The sequence below is a fragment of the Rhyacophila brunnea genome, unplaced genomic scaffold (genome assembly GCF_057557595.1).
Source record: "Rhyacophila brunnea isolate RB1 unplaced genomic scaffold, BYU_Rbru_1.0 scaffold_13, whole genome shotgun sequence".
In the NCBI taxonomy this organism is placed as follows: Eukaryota; Metazoa; Arthropoda; class Insecta; order Trichoptera; family Rhyacophilidae; genus Rhyacophila; species Rhyacophila brunnea.
The window spans coordinates 852,859-872,568 of record NW_028232785.1 but is presented as its reverse complement, the minus strand read 5'-3'; the positions used below and the strand labels follow the sequence as shown (position 1 = coordinate 872,568).

The 19,710-nt window shown below is 36.0% G+C and overlaps 1 long non-coding RNA gene across 1 annotated transcript; it reads right to left on the bottom strand.

Annotated features, from left to right (window-relative positions):
- Positions 1-14,009: 14,009 nt before the first annotated feature.
- LOC147076079 (uncharacterized) lies at positions 14,010-19,710 on the bottom strand. The gene is made up of 3 exons (XR_015069534.1): positions 19,499-19,710; positions 18,042-18,173; positions 14,010-16,578 (listed from the first exon to the last, which is right to left on the bottom strand). It is a non-coding gene; the product is annotated as an uncharacterized LOC147076079 (long non-coding RNA).

Genomic DNA, 19,710 nt, shown 5'->3' with positions numbered 1-19,710 from the left:
TCAATAACTAATAAAACTTTCGCTTAGTAAACTTAATTATTTTTCCATTTAATATTTAAGAACAACAGAGCTTAACGCGAAGACTGTTAAACCTCCCCTTCGTGAGCGTTTACGTAGGATAAGAAGACCAGAGGGGTCCCCTTTCCCACGCTCCACGATCTTTATGACAAATTATTAACGTAGTATTCATTTCTTCATCCTCCTCCTTTTTATCCTTATACGCAGCTCCGAATACTAATGAGGACTTAGCGTGGAAGTAAACGTACTCCCCCATGCCGTCATTTAGCAACACTTTCTTTATTCCGCAAGCTCCGGAGGAAGAGACCGACCCATGCGTCTCCTTCCCGTCCGACCTGCACGTAGATATCTCCTCTGAGGGGGCCTCGTCTTGATGGGGGCGTTTCGTAAAACTGCGTCCAACGCATCTTGCCTCTCTCTAAGGGTCATTGGTCCTATTTTAACCATATGTTCACTACGTTTCACTTAGGGGCGCTGTTTAGGTGGAGGAGCCCTTGGCTGCGACTGCAACACCCTACCTCTCACTAAGAGCCTTTCTCCCTTCTATTATTTTAACGGTGAATTAGTTAAATTTCTTTTACTCAAGCACATCCAGGTACATCCAAAGTATACCGGTAAGATTTCCGCGAGTCCGTCTCCGTACTGCTTACTGGCACTGTTGACGTCGGTGGTTCCGAAATTCGTTCCGCCATCGACGCGGTTCGTTCCAGTTGCTGGTACTTCCTCTCGTTCGCAGGTTTCACCGATATGACTGGAAACCTCTCAGTATGTGGTGTTAGAGTGGTAACTAAATTGTTCACCCATCCATCTTCATTCTCCGCTCCTCCATGAGCTTCTTCATCTCGCAGCTCCGAATACTAGTAGGGACTTAGCGCAGAAGTAAACGTACTTCTCCATGCCGCCACTAGTAACTCTTTCTTCGTTTCGCTTAAACTTCTTCTTCCAGCTACACGTTCATATAACCACTCCGAACTTCACATAAAACATACATATTTCACAGTAATCCTGTTTACTGATCACTTATTACTTAAACGTCAATTACATTCAGTATATTATTCACACAATACGAATATAACGCACTACACTATTAATATTTGAAACACTTAATTAACACTATTATTAATGACCTCACTAAATTATATTTCTTATAATGAATTATATTTATATTGTGCACAATTGCAGTAGTTGGCAATAGCTCGTCGCCCGATACATCCAAAGTACTACCTACAATTGTCCACACAATCTTACTACTCTATTTTGGACGGTCTGTAGTCGTTACAGCTGGTAGTGTCTTTTGACACGCCGAAAGTTACTATCCCCGACTACACCTGCCCCTAAGATCTAAAATATTTACAAGCCAAGAAAAATCCGTAGAATCGTTTGTTTTTGTTTTGAGCTGGTTTTCACACCGACTCTCCCTGCATAAGAGGGTAGTAAGTTATGGTCAATCGTCATTACACCTCATAACTTTTATCTTATAACTAACTTATATAGTATGGTCTCACCACTACTATTAACTCAATAACATGTTATACTAAATAATGTTATTACTAGCTAACCTACTATTACGAACTAACTTATTAATGGGCTTACACCTACTTGATTACTTGCTGAGGTAGTGATCCAGTCACTTACCTTTCAGCAACGCTCCTTTAGTTCCTTAGACTAATTTTAACGAAGGCATTTACATTGATGCAATTTGGAGACGACTCAGCATCCAAATTACATAATTTATTTAATTAATCAAGTAGATCGCCAAATTAAGTCTTTCGACTTAATCTGGTACAGTCAAGTAAATCGCCAACTTATCGAACACATACATCTCGTAGGACGTTATCTAATATATTTAAGTTTAATATACTATCGCTTCTACAATAGCTCTTCGTATAATCATTTAAATGATCATTAATCGGTTTCGCACCGACTTCCCCCTCATTATAGGGCAATAGATTTCTAGCGACAGAAATCACATCCAATAATTTCCTCCGATATTTAATTTTACGATATAACCTATCAATGGTATTAAAATTAATAATCACTTTATCTCTAATATAATTAACACACTTTATTCTAAACTTATTTAATTTCACCTTAAGCTTATTTAATCTCTTCTTGTGGTTATACTCTTCGAGGTATACCACGACGTCCTCTTTAATTTTATTTTTGTCAAGTCGTCCAACGACTTTAACAATGGTTTTATTAGATTTCAAAGAGATCTCGTTTTTCTCTTTAATCTGCCTAGGGCCGACCTCCTCCGGGTCAACAGCTAGCACAGGAGCCAAATGCTCGATAGAACCCTCAGGTTCAAATTCCAATTCAGGATCCATTTCCTGTTCACGTTTATTAAAGTTACATTTATTATTAAGCAATCTATATTTATTACTATTAATATTTGTTAGAATAACACTAAGATTACACAATTTACGCCTAACACACTTAATAGTATCCGGCTTATCCTTACTCAATTTCTTCAAGTAGTTATATTCCACTTGACATAGCAACAGATCTTCTTTAACCTTCCTTGGATTAAGTCGACCGATAGTTTTAACATTACTTTTATTTAACTTAAACGCAACCTTGCTCCTTCCTTTTGGGGCCAAATGCCCAATAGAACCTTCAGGTTCAAATTCCAATTCAGGATCCATTTCCTGTTCACGTTTATTAAAGTTATCAACATTATAATCTTCAGGACCGCTTTTTGGCCCGACCTCTTCAGGGCCAGTCACCATCCTTGAATTTAAACACTTCAGAAAACCATTGAAGTTCAAATTCGACGCGGACTTTACTTCCCGTTTACATACGCCAATACTATTATTAGCATTATTTAAATCAACATTAATTTTATTAATGGAGTTAGTATTCATATTCAAATTAGCAAGAGCATAAGGATTAATTAAATGGTTAGTGGATGCACAATGTCTGTCACTAGATTCAGTGATATTACTGGCACCTACCTTTAATGAAGTTCTCGGCTCTGCAAGGGCGGCATCCACACAACCGGAACTACCGAAGGCACAGGTAACTACCTTTTGAAGTTTATTTTTATAAACCTTTAACTTTGGTTTTGTTAACATACATATTAAATAATTCAATTGGGAACTTATCCCTAATAAAACTTGCTTTGTGGCTAATTCAGCTGCCGGTTGTTTAATTTGAGATGTCGTATGGTGTAAGGGATTTGTTTTATTTTTACCTTTAGAATGAACAACTTTCTTATTACAAGAGGCAATTTTCAAAGCAAATTTTATACCTCGCAATTCTTCCCCTTTCACCTTACCACAATTAGAAGTTACTTTACTTTTCACAGATGGTGCATTAATCAATATCCCATTATTAATATTTACATTCGGTATTTCTACCGAATCATTGGTAGTTTCTACCACATTTTCATTACAATATTCTACCGGTCTTACGTTATCAATGCTCTTATCAAGAGCGACAACACTATTAATAGCAGACTTATCAATGCCAGCTTCGGCTTTAAAATTAACATTAGTATTAAATGTCTTCACTGGAAGAGTGTTCATTTTAACTTTATTATTATCACTAAAATTTCTCGCCGGAAGAGCGTTCACATCACTTAAAACTAATTTTGAACGGCGCCAAAAGGGAGTCCGCATCGAAGCACTAGTAGCACCAGTAGTCGCTTGAAGAGAGTCCGCTGATTTCACACTAGTCTTCTTACCGGCGGTAAGCCGGCGTTCGCCATCAAAGAGTCGTCGACGAGACACCGGGGCCGCTGACCATCCTCACATTCGGGGATTACCATTCCGTTGAGGGCGCTGTTGATTTGGACAATCTCTGTCGTCATGTGGTCCCGAACAATAGTGACATTTACGATTGTCACTGAATTGTCGGGCGCCTCCCGGCTGCATACCTCCACGTCCACCTCTAGCTCCATTAGCCGAACCACCACGTTGGTTCATATTATTACCCCCATATTGAGGTCTCCCTTGGGCAACATTTTGCGTCCTATTATTACTTCCATATTGAGGTCTCTCTTGCACAACATTTTGTGTTCTTTCAAAATGTTCTTCGGGTCTTTGTTCCACACGTGGCCTTCCTTGCCACCTATTCGGTTCAACGACCCTTCTGTCGTTATTCCTATAATTATTGTCGTATACTCTTTCATGATTACCCCAAGACGTCATTACTGGAGGTTGGGTTTGCTTCAAGGGATGTAACATGGAAGCTTTCTTCAAGAGTTCGGGCAACGTACGCCACGTCCCTTGATCGATCCGAAATTGATCTCTCTCCGTCAACAAATCGAAGAAAGTAGCAGCCAACGTCTCTGACTGCATTCCTGGCAAAAGAATTTCCGCCAATTCAGCTTTTTGTACTAAGAAGTAGTACGCCTCTTCATCTTGTCTCTGTGGCCTCTCCTGCAAATCTATCCTTTGACAACGTCTCCGAGTGGACGATTCGAAGTATGCTGTCAAAGCTAGACTAAATGATTTCCAGCTATCCGAAGGACTAATATTCCTTCCCCAGGCTTTGGCTTCACCTGTCAATTGTTTTAAAGCTCTTTCTGTCCAATTTTCTCGTGGGTAATTAACCGCTTCAAAGTAATCCTGACAGTGTTTCAGAAAAACATCGGCACGTTGCCTTAAGTTTCCATCATATGTAGCGAAGAGTTCAGGTTTGAAACTGCAATGTACGTCCATCTTTTTATCCGGGGTCACCGTCGGGCGTCTTATATGTATGGCACTTTCGTCTGTGCGAGGGCTATCCTCTGAAAAAACTTGTGCGTTTTGCAAACCTTCTTCCAATACGAAGTCCTCTTCAACACTAGGACCAGGAATGGGGTTTGGCATTATTTCTTCGAATTCCTCCGTTCCTCGAAGTTGAAAGTAGCGAACACCCGACCGTAAATTCATAAAAAAATTCCAGCCTCCGATTGGCTTTTGTTTGGATCTTCTATCTCAAACCGTTCGGCTGCAATCGTCGTTTGAACATATCATCCAGCTAAGTGATTTAACAGTTTTAATCTCTATATTAGTTAAAGACCGTCCGATCTTTGCCGCGCAAAGTGAACATGTTTATAGACCAGCTTACGAGTATCTTGCAGTATACGACGTCGCGGTAATCATAACCAACATTAAAGAAAAAATTTCAAAAGTCATAAAAAATTTTATTTTCGAAAATTTTTTTCTTGTTATCGACTATAGATACCTCCAGGTATATAGTTCAAAACTTAAATTTCGAAAATTTAAAAAAAATTCACAAATTTTTCAATTCCAAAAATTTTCGTAAAATATTCTTAATTTAAAAGTTTCTGAAATGGTGAATCATCATTTTCAGTTTTATTACTTTAAATCCACTTTCCGGGGTTCCGAACCGCCCCAATCATATTAATATCTATTCTAGACATCCAACTAATGACTTTTTTCCATAAAAGCGAAAATAAAAAAAACTTAGTAAAAACTATATAAGTGTTTTTTCAATTTTTCTCATTCCCTACCTCCCGGTATCATGTCTAGATACTATTTCTATATTTTTTTCTTAAAAATATTAAAATAAAATTTACTTAGTAATTTACTAAGTATAATTTTTATTAATTTTTCTTATCTAGTATCGTCAGGTATCATACCTAGACACTATTTCTTTACTTTATTTCCATAAAAGTAAAACTATATTTACTTAGTAATTACTATATATTTCATTTTCGATAATATTTTGATTTAATATTATCGCGCATATATTCCGATGTCGATTCAAGACTTGATAATAAGTTTTCACTGTTCATATTTCATGTTACTCACTCTTTTGTATACTGGGACAATTCCAATATTTCTGCGGGTTCGTTCGACTCCATATGACGTCGAAAAGCCCCACGTTGGGCGCCAAGTTGACGTTCACCCCGGTCCTGGAATAGTCTCAAAGGTACTTTATCTACAACCGGTCCTGCCCCCGGACCGATTAAGAACCTTTGTTTGGCTAGCTCGATACTATTCGGGGAGAGGGTGATCAACTAAAGTTCTCGATTGACACTTTTGGAATACACTTGATCATTATTATTTAACTTTATATTATTTAGGACCACTACCTAGCGATAGGTTAGTGCCTAGATCATTAATTATCCGATTGTCTTTCAGATCGAACTTATTTTCGTAAATATTTACCTACGTAAACGTCAAAGACAGCTGACTATCTGTCACTTCCCTTAGTATTAGATGTTTTTCACGAAATGTTTCGTTGGTTGTTTTTCAAAATGAAAATGAAAACTCCTTTTGGTAATTCAATTCAAGTTATTTATTAAATTATTCTCGATAACAAATTTAATTTCTTTTCTTAATTAATTATAATCGACAATTATACACTTTAGTTTAATTTCGAATAATTACATAATTATTTTATACTCTTATTTAAATTAATTATTAAATAAAGTTAATCAATTATAATTATTTTATGTTTAATTAATGTACGATTACACACTTATAACTAAGAGTCGCCGACCGTAAACTTTAAGAAGCTATGCTCCTTTTATATATATAATAGATCGCGAATAGGTGACGCGTACTGTGGCGATATGTTTACTATACCATCTGACAGCCCGAACACGTGTCACTTACGATGACGTATCAACTCGTGACACGTCGGACGTAATCCTCGTGAACGGATTACTTCGCGAAAATAATTAAAACTATGTGAATTTGGTGGGCCCTCAGGCACAACCTCACGGTAATATGAGAAGATCGACTACTAACGGTACATAAAATACAGGCCGTTATATAGATTCACAGCGGGAAAAACCCGAGATTTTGACGTCATTCGAAATATGGACCAATGGGAGATCGTTCTACCTCCTCCACAGAGCTAATGGCCAAAGTTTTGGACCAATCACAGAAAAGTCGTTTATTTCCCGGCTTTTCCGGAAAATTATGAACATTCAATAGAATAAAAATATATAATTAATTAATACCTATAGGCGGTACAAGTTTGATAACAATCGTGAAAGTCCTTATAGGGCTTTTGGCACAAATTGTCCAAATATCTGTTAGTTCATTTATCGAGCTAACGGAAAAGAAAAATGAAAATATTTTCGCTAAAAATAATACGTAACAGAGGCGTGAATCATTAAGACTACCGACTGGCTACGTATTTGCAAAGAGAATGGCAGAAAAACAAACTTGTCCGTTTCTTTTATGCAGAACTTTTGCGGGCTAATTATGGATGATCGGAAAGGGTTGCGGTTAAAATTTATTCAATTATATTTATAGAACACTTCAACTTAAAGGTATAACATTAGTTTCAATCAAAATTTCTATGACAAGCCTTCATTTATTAAGTTTGAAAATTACCTACTTTGGGTAATTTAATATTGATCTGTCGAGGTTAATTGACAGATCTAAAGAATAATTTTTATTCGTAAATTAAGAGAGCAACCGAGTTCTTAGGCTTACATTGTCAGAATTTCTATTTTCGAAATTCCTTCATTTAACTTTTACAAAAGTAGGTACTTAAATTGGTACCCTTTTTATTATAATTCGAAATATTAATTTGTTATTTAAATTAAGTGTGCGTAATCAGTACTTACAAAACGTAATCATTAGATTTTAAATACGACAATATTTGATATCATAATTTATTTATTTAAGTTATTTTACTTTGGCCGCGGCGAAAACATCGCGACTTAATTTAGAAAAATAAAATTTATTTTTATATAATTCAAAAATCAGATTAAATACAAATGAACATTTATTTACAATGTTTAGCAAATGATATCCCATAAGTCGTTTACAATTTATTATCTATTTTTAACCTTAATCCTATACATTTCAATTACTTACATTTCACCTTATAAGACCATTTGGTCCCCTTGAAAGAGAATTCATCCGTAGTTCATTCTGAGGGGCTATAAGTCACTCAGACTGCACTACGGGACTCAATACACAATAACTATAGCTTTCTTTAGAGATTAGGCACGTATTTTGCAAGTAAAATCGACATTCACGGTCGGATCGAAAAGTTGTGACGTCACTAATTTATTAAGGAAAAATGCCGGCTGAGGGCCTACATTTTGGGGCCGTGTCACTAGGTACGTTTCGTTAGTACATAGGTACCTACCTACCTAGTATATATCACGTCATATCTGCGGGTCTATTCTATATACACGCTGCTTTCGGTCCGCTACGGCAGCTAAATAAGGGAGGAAAGTATCGAATTATTAACACTTATTGTGACAATTACAATTACCTATTTAGTTTGTTATAATTGTCACAGTAAGTGCTATGTTTTAACAGCACCTCTCTTTGCTGTGATAAATTTTAGACCGAGATAGACAGTTTTAACAGTTCGTGGTTCTATTCTATGCTAACTAGGGTAGGTTTGTATCAAAATATTATGAATTATTGTAACAATTACAATAAGTTGGTTGTAATTGTTGAAATAAGAGCTATTTTTTAACAGCACCTCTCTTGGCTGTGATACAATTTAGAGCGAGATAGATAGTTTTGACTGTTTAGACGGCTAACTTATTGTATGTAATAATATTTATATAAATAATATGTAATAAATATTATCACTTTAGCGGTCGATAGTCGCCTTGTGTATAGAATAGACCCGTAGACGGTTAACTTATTGTAATTGCTACAACAAGTATTAATAATTCGATAATTTTCTGGTACCTACCCTATTTAGCTGCCGTAGAGGACCGAAAGCAGCCTTGTGTATAGAATAGACCTGCTGGAGCCCTTGTGAAGTTTCCTAAAAGCTTATATTATTATTCCGTCCAGGAGTTATTTTTTCTTAAATGTCTTCATTTTAATACATAAAACTATTAAGTATATACTTGATACCTCCACGTTTCTACGTGTATGGAGGACCCCTTTAGGGTAAAGTACGGGTGAAGCTATGGATGCCATATTCATGTTTCTTTTAGTCCGCTAAGCCAAATGTCCGTCTATCGCCGCTCCATCAAATAAAGTGCTCTGTACTTTTATTAATTAACAAAACGAAACAAAATATAATGAGTACGTATTTAAAGGACACCTAAAGAAATGATTTTTGTTTTTAAAACTATACCGTTACGCGAAAGGGTAAGTTAGGTAGGTATAACATTTCGACGGCGCGGAAATTTAAATTTAAATTTTTACAAAATCTTGAATCGTAGGTACTTAGTAAACCTCCCGTCGCTATTAAGGTAAGAGAAAGCAGGTTATTTTTGAAACAATACCTATACCTGGGGTAGCGATTAGGTCCAAAAATCAACATACCTGGGGCGAAAAGAAACGCCAGGTGTAACCAAGGGGTGCAAAACTTTACAAGTGAATTGTTTTATTATGTTGCCCCCATGGGAGGTATTGTTTTTATTTACATGAGGTTTTGATATATCTTGCAACTAACTAATAATTTAATGATTATTATAGATTACATTCTTTCCGTGAATTTCGTTGTCGATTACCGAGTTTAATTTTAATAACTTCCAATTGAAGCCGACGGCCCTTCTGTATCAATTGTAGTAATGATAACTATTATTGTAGATATTTTAAAATTAGTAACACTGTTGGTGAAAATTGAAATTGAACACGATTACCGTCGGGAATTAAGTCTATTCCCGATCACAGATTCTGTCGACTTGTTGTTCGCCGGGGAATAATATCTGTGGTGGATTCCATAGCAGATGGTATTTTTGCTTTCCAACCGTGTTACGCAATATTGCCATGTGAAAGTATAATTAAATTTGTGTACCTATGATGCTTAAGGTTGACAAGTATCTCGAATTATGTATCGCGGAATTCCCTTGCGACAGTGTTCTTCTGATAAATATTTTTCAATGTAATAGGTATTATTTTATTTTTTTTGTTTGTGATCCGCTGTATGTAAAATCTCGTGAAATACTAAGGCCAGCCCAGCATTTTATACCCCTGCCGAATGCGAAGTCGATCACCGCAGGCGCATAAGAATTTGGTCGGGTTATTTTAACCCTCTCTGGGAAATACCTTGGTGAAGGCGGCACGCGGTAGGTGTCCAACCTAGGAGGCAGTAAGCCGACTTCGTGTCCCGCTTAGAATCGACTTTGCGAAAAATATAATTTGTTGCTGTTTACCTATTTTTTAAAACGATTTCCGTATCGACAGGAATCGATCGAGTTAATCAAAAAAGAGGTTGGACTGGATACGGTGTCCTACGCGCGCCAAGCCGAGTGTTATAATTTTCGCTGAATTATCAAATAATTTCAGAGTCCGTGTGCCACGTACGTGGTAGTGAAGAATTCGCTAGTGTTACAAATCAAGTGAGTCTTAGATTCTTAAACTATAGTTGCCGCAGCCCACGGCGCCCATCATTAACAAATTTAGAGCTGTTTATTATTTATAAACAGCAAAATTATTTATGTATATTGATATTGTGTATCTGTGTGTAATAGTAAGAAACCTTTTTGTGAACCTTAATTGTAAAAATAAAACATTCTGCTATGATTTATGCTACGAACAACGTGTGTTTCATTTGGAATATCCACCATCGTCAACCGTCAATCCTACATCTTAACCCAACTGTCAAGACCTAACCTTACACTGAACGTGCTCTACCAAACCAAACCCAGCTTCGATTGACCGTCCTGAACGATTTACCATCACTGAGCTAGTCGAAGGGTGGAAGCTGGTCGTGTGACTCACACGTATCGACCGACGGCGCGCTGCCAAGGGCGTCATTAACGTGGTCGACCGGAGTCGGTGTCATACTTATCATTTCGATAACTCGTCAAAGGATTATTGGTTATTTTATTTTCCAACTGCCTTTCTATAAGCCATAGGCCATGCTCGATTTTCACTCTCTTGAATCTCGTAGGTCACTTCTGCTCTGATTCTTTTTGAACTGCTATCAAGCATAATGGTTTCCAATCACACCATCCTAAAAATTTCAAATTTATATGCACCTGTAAACTATCCACGTGGTCGCAGACTTGACAATTTATTCTGGGTAAAAAAAATCCTTGTGCCGAGCTTATCAGGCTCTATTAGCGAGGGGTGTAAGCACAGAACAAATAATAAATAGAAGGTATTCTGATAGGCTATATTCAATACGCTACATTTTGATGCGGGGTTTTGAATGTGAGCCAAAAAAAATGTAACATGACATTGAGCTACTTGTTGGCGAACTTACAATCTGCCTGTAAAGTCTCCCAGTGTCATCATCGAACAAGCTAACAAGCAGATTGTAAACAATCTACCGAGAAAAGTTGAAAGCTGGTCAATTTTACACCCTACACGCCGACGTGTGGGCCTACTGCGTCTGCGCAGTAGAGCGTAGTGGCGACCTCCCGGTAAAAAAACGAACTACGTTCTGTCAAAATAGTCGCTAGCTTGTTGGCTTCTCAGCGAATGGAAAGTTTTGCGTGTCATCATCACAATCGCAGTAGCTGAATAGCCCGCTTTTAAATTCGCCAGCAAATAGCTTGTTAAGTAGCTCAATGTCATTGATGCATAATACACCAATATTAAATGAGTGCCAATGCATAAACCGAGAGCAGTTGTCAATATTCGGCGTATGACGTATTCTTGACACGTGTTTGAGTTAATTCCAATTTCTTCCTCACTCGAGAACGATTACCTGCTATTTACCCGTCAGGTATTTCAGTTGGTTTCTATCATTTCTGAGTTCACTGGGTGCAAGACTAGTCAATACATTAATATCTGTGACGTGTTGTGTATTTTGTTTATAACAATTTATTGTATTGAATTGTTTATGTTTTTCTTTCCCCTTACCTACTCGTATGATGGTCATATTTGCTATATTATAATTATTATTTGAGAAATAGGTATATAATTGTATTTTTATTAAACATGTTTGACTAGGACCAGCTTTTGTTTTCAATGTAAAACCCATATTTTGAACGTCTCGAATCCATAGTCCACAATGTTTGGATTTTTAAATAATAGGGCTCTGGAAACAAAATTCTCTCCATTTCTGAAATATATGTTACCCTGACACCCACAAATTGAAAAACATTATGTGAACTTGCCAGACCCAGGATTCGAACCTGGGACCCACGGCGTTATAGTCCAACGCTTATGCCGCGCGGCCACCGTGGGCATAATCGCAATTATACAAGTAATTTATTCGTTCACAATTAAATCACTTTTAACTAAAATTGATAATTTCATCTTACCGGGTGTACAATAGTAATCTTACAATAGTAAATACATTGTTAGGTTTTCGGTAACGGAAATCCTAACCAACGGGTCCCGATCCTTCACGTGGTCCAGTGGTAAGCATATGTCAATAATAAGACTTGATAGAAAATATGATTATATTATTACATAATATTATTAATCTTCATTGATGTTTATTCGTCACGGTCTCAAGATACAGTTTACATGGGATGGGAAAGCAGTGACACAACTCGGCAGCGACGTCTATAGACAAAATGCCACCCCATTTTTTTATACAGTATTTTGAATCATTCTTTCTTCACAGTATCTAAGAAATGTGTTGTATGGATACATTACTAACAAAATATCGCCACTGTTCTGGCAGAAGACACTAATTCAAAAAAATGACATATTGAGTTAGTTATACCAAAATGTTCCTTATTTTAAACTTTACCACCTGGAAACCTTCTAAGTAAATAAACAGTTTTTATTTTAAAGTCATCCTTTTAACGATTACTTAATAAACTCACACGATAGACCATTTCAAAACTTTTTAACAACTTCAAAGTCAAATTACTCAAAACTAGTATTTTCCAGTTAGTGTGTTCTGCCAGAGCAGAGACGATATATACCTACCACTAAAAGATACAAAATTAAATTTATAAATATTCTTTCACCAAAAGTGGGAATTTTTTTGAAGTGGGCAATACTTACAATAGCTTCTTCTGTCGGGTCCACACTGGCAACAAGTTGCTGGCAACCTCGTTAGATTTTACAAAATTTAGGTATGATAATTATCGTAAAATTTAATGAGGTTGCCAGCAAGTTGTTGCCAGTGTAGACACGGCACTACAAGTCATTTTTGCGATAGATTAATGATTTGCTCTGTCATGGTGAATTAAGGGCGATTTGTGTCGCTTTTCTTATTCACAAAACACACAACATTTGTAATGATATTTTTAGCTTAAGATCGCAAAGGTTTAGGCATTATTAAATCGATTTTTGGTCACCAAGAACGTCGAAGAACAATGGAAGTAAACTAAACATCACAAACCCGATAAAAAATTACAGTTCCGTTAAATCTTTCATGTTAATTAATACATTTTGTTTTCAACCAGCGAGCTGATTTTTTTAATGGAAAGATATTTTTAGTTTAAGTAGTTATTTCTATTAATATGCCAAATGATTCTCCTCGATTTGCCGCCCTTCGAGTAACTGCCGCCCCCAGACGACGCTTAGTCTGCCTACCCCCACGGGACGTCAATGCAACTCGGAGAGTAGAGCTGAGTTAAGTTTGACCAAGTTGGTTGTTCCAAGTTGAATGAATTTCGATTCATTTACAATAGTGTAAATAGGGAATATTAAGTAATGTTAATGTTGTAGTGTTAATAGTGTTAATGTAAATGCAGAATATAGACATAGGACAGCATGTATATGACGGGGTGGACAAGTTCACGTATCTCGGATCCAGCCTAAATACCCAAAATAAGACAGCAGAGGAGATAAAAATCCGCCTTATCTCCGATAATAAATGCTGGCATGCCTGCAAGCGACTGGTGAGGCCGAAAATTCTAGGCCGAAGAAGTAAACTTCTAATATTTAAAACAATTATAAGGCCAGTGGTCACTTACGGCTGTGAGACTTGGTGCTTAACTCAAAACGAGGAAAACAAATTAGCTGTCTTCGAGCGCAAAATACTCCGCAAAATCTTTGGACCCACGTTGGAAAATAGGAACTACAGAATAAAAATGAACCATGAACAATTAGAAGAGCTGATTGAACAGCAAACAATTGTAAGGTACTGTAAGTCCCAAAGACTACGATGGGCGGGACATGTGGAGAGAATGCCTGAAGTTAGAGCCTTAAAACTAGGTTGTATACAAGAGTATTCACACTGGTCACATTTAAATGGCTTTTCACCTGAATGATTTAATTTATGTAGTTTCATCTTATGCGTTGTAACACATGAGTAATACATTGATCACATTTAAATGGCTTTACTGAAAAATGAGACATTTTGTGTTTATTCATAGAACTAAGATGTACACATGAGTAACCACACTGGTCACATTTAAATTGTTTTTCTCCAGAATGAGACATTTTGTGTCTGTTCAACACGCTGGATGTTTTACATGAATATTCACACAGGACACACTTAAATAGTTTTTCACCAGAATGAATGAGACATTTTCTGTTTATGCATAGAACGAGGATGTACACATGAGTAACCACACTGGTCAAATTTAAATTGTTTTTCTCCAGAATGCGTCATTTTGTGTGTTTTCAACACATTGGATGTTGTACACGACTATTCACACAGGACACACTTAAATGGTTTTTCATCTGAATGATTTAATTTATGTAGTTTCATCTTATTCGATGTAACACATGAGTAATCGCATTGATCACATTTAAATGGCTTTACTCCAAAATGAATCCTTTTGTGTTTATTCATAGAACCAGGATGTACACATGAGTAACCACACTGGTCACACTTAAATTGTTTTTCTCCATGAATGCGTCATTTTGTGTCTATTCAACACACTAGATGTTTTACATGAGTATTCACACAAGACACACTTAAATAGTTTTTCACCGGAATGAGACATATTGTGTTTATTCATAAAACCAGGATGTACACATGAGTAACCCAATGGTCATATTTAAATTGTTTTTCTCCAGAAGGTGTCATTTTGTGTCTGTTCAACACACTAGATGTTGTACATGAGTAACCACACTGGTCATATTAAAATTGTTTTTCTCCAGAATGCGTCATTTTGTGTCTGTTCAACACACTAGATGTTTTACATGAGTATTCACACAGGACACACTTAAATAGTTTTTCTCCAGACTGAGACATTTTGTGTCTGTTCAACACACTAGATGTTTTACATGAGTATTCACACAGGACACACTTAAATAGTTTTTCTCCAGACTGAGACATTTTGTATTTATTCATAGAACCAGGATGTACACATGAGTAATCACTCTGGTCACATTTAAATTGTTTTTCTCCAGAAGGTGTCATTTTGTGTCTGTTCAACACACTAGATGTTTGACATGAGTATTCACACAGGACACACTTAAATAGTTTTTCACCAAAATGAGACTTTTTATGTTTATTCATATAACCAAGATGTACACATCAGTAACCACACCGGTCACATTTAAATTGTTTTTCTCCAGAATGCGTCATTTTGTGTCTGTTGAACACACTAGATGTTGTACATGAGTATTCACACAGGACACACTTAAATAGTTTTTCACCAGAATGCGTCATTTTGTGTCTCTTCATAGAACCAGGATGTACACATGAGTAACCACACTGGTCACATTTCAATTTTTCTTCTCCAGAATGCGTCATTTTGTGTCTGTTCAACACACTAGATGTTGTACATGAGTATTCACACGGGACACATTTAAATGGCTTTTCTTCAGATTGAGACATTTTGTGTTTATTCATAGAACCAGGATGTGAACGTGAGTAACCACACTGGTCACATTTAAATTGTTTTTCTCCAGAATGTGTCATTTTGTGTCTGTTCAACACACTAGATGTTGTACATGAGTATTCACACAGGACACACTTAAATGGCTTTTCACCTGAATGATTTAATTTATGTAGTTTCATCTCATTCGATGTAACACACGAGTAATCACATTGATCACATTTAAATGGCTTTACTCCAAAATGAGACATTTTGTGTTTATTTATAGAATCAGGATGTACACATGAGTAACCACGCTGATCACATTTAAATTGATTTTCTCCAGAATGCGTCATTTTGTGTCTGTTCAACACACTAGATGTTTTACATGAGTATTCACACAGGACACACTTAAATAGTTTTTCACCAGAATGAGACATTTTGTGTTTATTCATAGAACGAGGATGTACACATGAGTAACCACACTGGTCACATTTAAATTGTTTTTCTCCAGAATGCGTCATTTTGTGTCTATTCAACACACTAGATGTTTTACATGAGTATTCACACAGGACACACTTAAATGGCTTTTCGCCTGAATGAGACATTTTGTGTAGTTTCAGGGAAGCAGGTCGAATGCTGGAGTAATTACATACATCGCATTTATATTGCATTACATTTGTTACGGTTTTTTTTGCTATTGTATTTTTATGGAATGCTCTGTGACGCTCTAATAAAGATAACGATGCAAAAAAATCGAAACAAATACCGCATACATAATTTTCATTATGATACTTTTTTCTTTCTAACTTTATAACAGCGACTAATAAATCAGGATATTTAATATTAGATTGTCTCTGATAAAGTTTAGCAATAAGACAGGTGTTGTCTGTTTTATTAAACGTTTCATATTCTTTCAGTTCCTTTTTAATGTCTTGTTGATTAACCTGTATTTCATTGTATGGCTGTTGTAATTCTGATACACTCTCTGACAATTCGAGACCAGAAATGTATGGCAATGAAGAGGTTCCAGGAATACACTAAAAATGGAATATTAAGTTAAAGTGATGATACAAAAATATATGAGTGTATACTTACTATAAAAGAGAAAACACTTTATATGCATAATGGGTAGTGTAGATATTTACAGAAACTAGGGATAAGTTATTTCATTATATTATTTATTTCAACCGGCAACACATAGTGGTACTTCAATACAATTTCAAAAGAATACTATTCCTTCATTACTAAGGCTAAGGCCACATAGACACGTACGAACAATATACTATCGCAGTGGCCACACTGGACGCTTTGCGCCTCGCTACGTGATTATTAGTCACCTCGTAAGACTCCCGGCGAGTAAACGTGTTCCTTTTCTTATTGTATCACCTAGTGATTTTGCACGATTTGTCACATCTTAACAGCCTACCTCCACCCTTGGCCGCTGACGTTTAGAATATGTAAAAGACACGTATTCGATGTGGTACTATATAATACATATTTAGTTTACATCAGTTTATATAAGATCCGGAAAGTTTTAAAATTATTTATTGAGATTATTTAATGTAATTTTGACATTTAATTTTGATTTCCATAGTAACGCACGTATATATTAATAATTTAGTTTTTAGGACCACTTCCTTAGTAACCAATAATATTCTTTCACTTTTTACGTATTTTTCTGAAATAACTTTCTATACAAAACAGAATTAACTGAAAATGCATTTTATTCTGCTTAAAGATGGGTAAAAGTATTAAAATAATGCATTGGCATCGTGTTCTGCTATATTCTAAAAGTTTCAAATGTCTAGCTAGTCGGTAAGCTAGTTAAAAATCGATTGCAAGATTTGTACTGGACAAACAACCACCAGACAAACAAGAATACGAGCTAATAAAAACGTTACAAAATATTTTGGTTCAGTTTTGAAAGCTAGACAAATCAATTTACCCTAAAAAGGGTTGAAAAACAAATGAATACTAATGTACCTACTCATAAATAACACAATGTTTTATTTATTTTGTTAACTGTTAATTCATGGTGGAACTGCATTGCATCGTTGTTTTAATTTAATAAAACGCAATTTTTTTTAGTACTTATTCCACTTTTAATCAATAAATTAGGACCGGTTTCGTCTGCCTCAGAGGGACACTTTCAACTCAAAATGTCCCTCTGAGGCGTACGAAATTGGTCCTAATTTATTGATTAAAAGTGGAATAAGTACTAAAAAAATGCGTTTTATTAAATTAAAACAACAATACATGAAATCCTTTATGGAAAGGTAGTAGGTACTCATCACAAAACAAGACACCAAAGGAGCATAAAATCTTATTTGTTTGTAAGAGGTACCTAAGTAAATTAATATAAAAGATATTCTTACAAAAAAAACTTTGTTTTCAAATATATAATAATATCGGAGACAAATTAATAGTTATGATCGCATACAAGCACGATGTATATTGCACAATTTAAAATAATTAAAATATTATATTAGTAGGTAAGCACCTGATTTATTGACTCGCATTTTGAAAATGAGCAACTAGGTTGCGGATCACTGTCTTCGACAAATTCCTCTTTGAAATCAACTCGGAGAGAATCATTCTCAGTTTTAATATCAGCAAGCTTGGTTACAGGGCTCTGAAAACAAAATAGTATGTATTTTATAATAAGTGTTTACACCTATTTTAGTATTATGTGTTTCAGCCTATGAGTAGGGTTGCCAACTTTTCCTGTGACGATTCCGGGACAAATAGCTCAAAACTGAACATCATTATTATCAATCAGCCATTACCTAGTTTTCTGAGGAAACTTTTATGTAGGTATGAAACCATTAAAATAGGGCGAGTTTTTTTAAAACTCTTATAGCAACTGGTAGAAAAGGTGTTTTAATCTCTGTTTTAATATCAGCAAGGCTGGTTACATGGCTCTGAAACACAAGACAGAAGGTATTTTATAATACGTATAATAGTATTGTATGTTTCTGTTTGTGACGTATTAAATTGTCTAGCTATTATTAATAAACGTTCAACAGCTGTCTTCAGATGAATGAAAGTAGTAAACCAGCGGCCACAGAGACGCAGAACCTATAGGTAGGTAGATACCTAGTAAAATTATCGATATGAAGTATCAATAGTCGCCCAACTGCTTTATTTCCATTAGTAAGAAACCACTTTAACGAAGAATAAACATAATCTAATACCCCGTTTACACGTGCATAGATTTACTGTGCACAGAAAGAAAATGTAATGGGTAAACATGTATTATCCTGCAGTTGGCAAATTGCGTGCATAAATCAAACAAGTTTGGAAGCTTCCAAATTGTGATGATTTTTTCCGCGCAAGTAAGATCTGCGCCTGCGCAGTAGAACGATATTGGCGAACCTGCCGGTAAAAAAACGAACTACTCATTTGAGGTTAACCGATTTTCAATTCGTTCTGTCAAAATAATAGTATAAAGTCTCGCTTAGGCCCGTTTCAGACGGGACACCGGCGTCGCGCTCGTATATAATAAGGAGGCATTTGTATTCGAATAAAGGGGCCTTTGTATTATGTTATAAACTCCCCAGAGATAATGAGTCAACGCGTGTCCGGTAGGTACTCTCTTTTCCGTCAGCCGCTACATTCTCAGGCCGCCGATACACTTGTTTTTAGTACCGCAGCTAGTTTTATGTACTTATTTATAACGCGAAATTATGCGTTGACTCTTTAGCTCTGCGTTCATAAACATAATACAAAGGCCCGTTTATTCGAATACAATGGCCTCCTATATTATATCGAGCGCGACACCGGTGTCCCGTCTGAAACGGGCCTTACTCCTGAAGAATGAGATTGGAGACACAGTCAGCACTTTTACGTGTAAACAGTTATTGTCATGATAGTTTAAAATAAGCACGATTGCCGGCAGCAATTCCATGCACGTGTACAGGCGCTATTACAATGATTAATAAGTTTGGAAAACCTAACCTCAATAGTGCTGTTGGAATTGTCATCATTCTCTTGCTTTATACAAATGTTTGTAACCGGATTGTTTGGATGGATTATTGGCACATCAAACCATTGCTGGACTTCCGAATCATCTTCAAAATCATCGCGTTCACGTTTTACATCCATTTTACGAAATTTAATTAAGCCAGCAATATCTTAGTCTGACGTTTTTTTTAAGTATAATAATATCT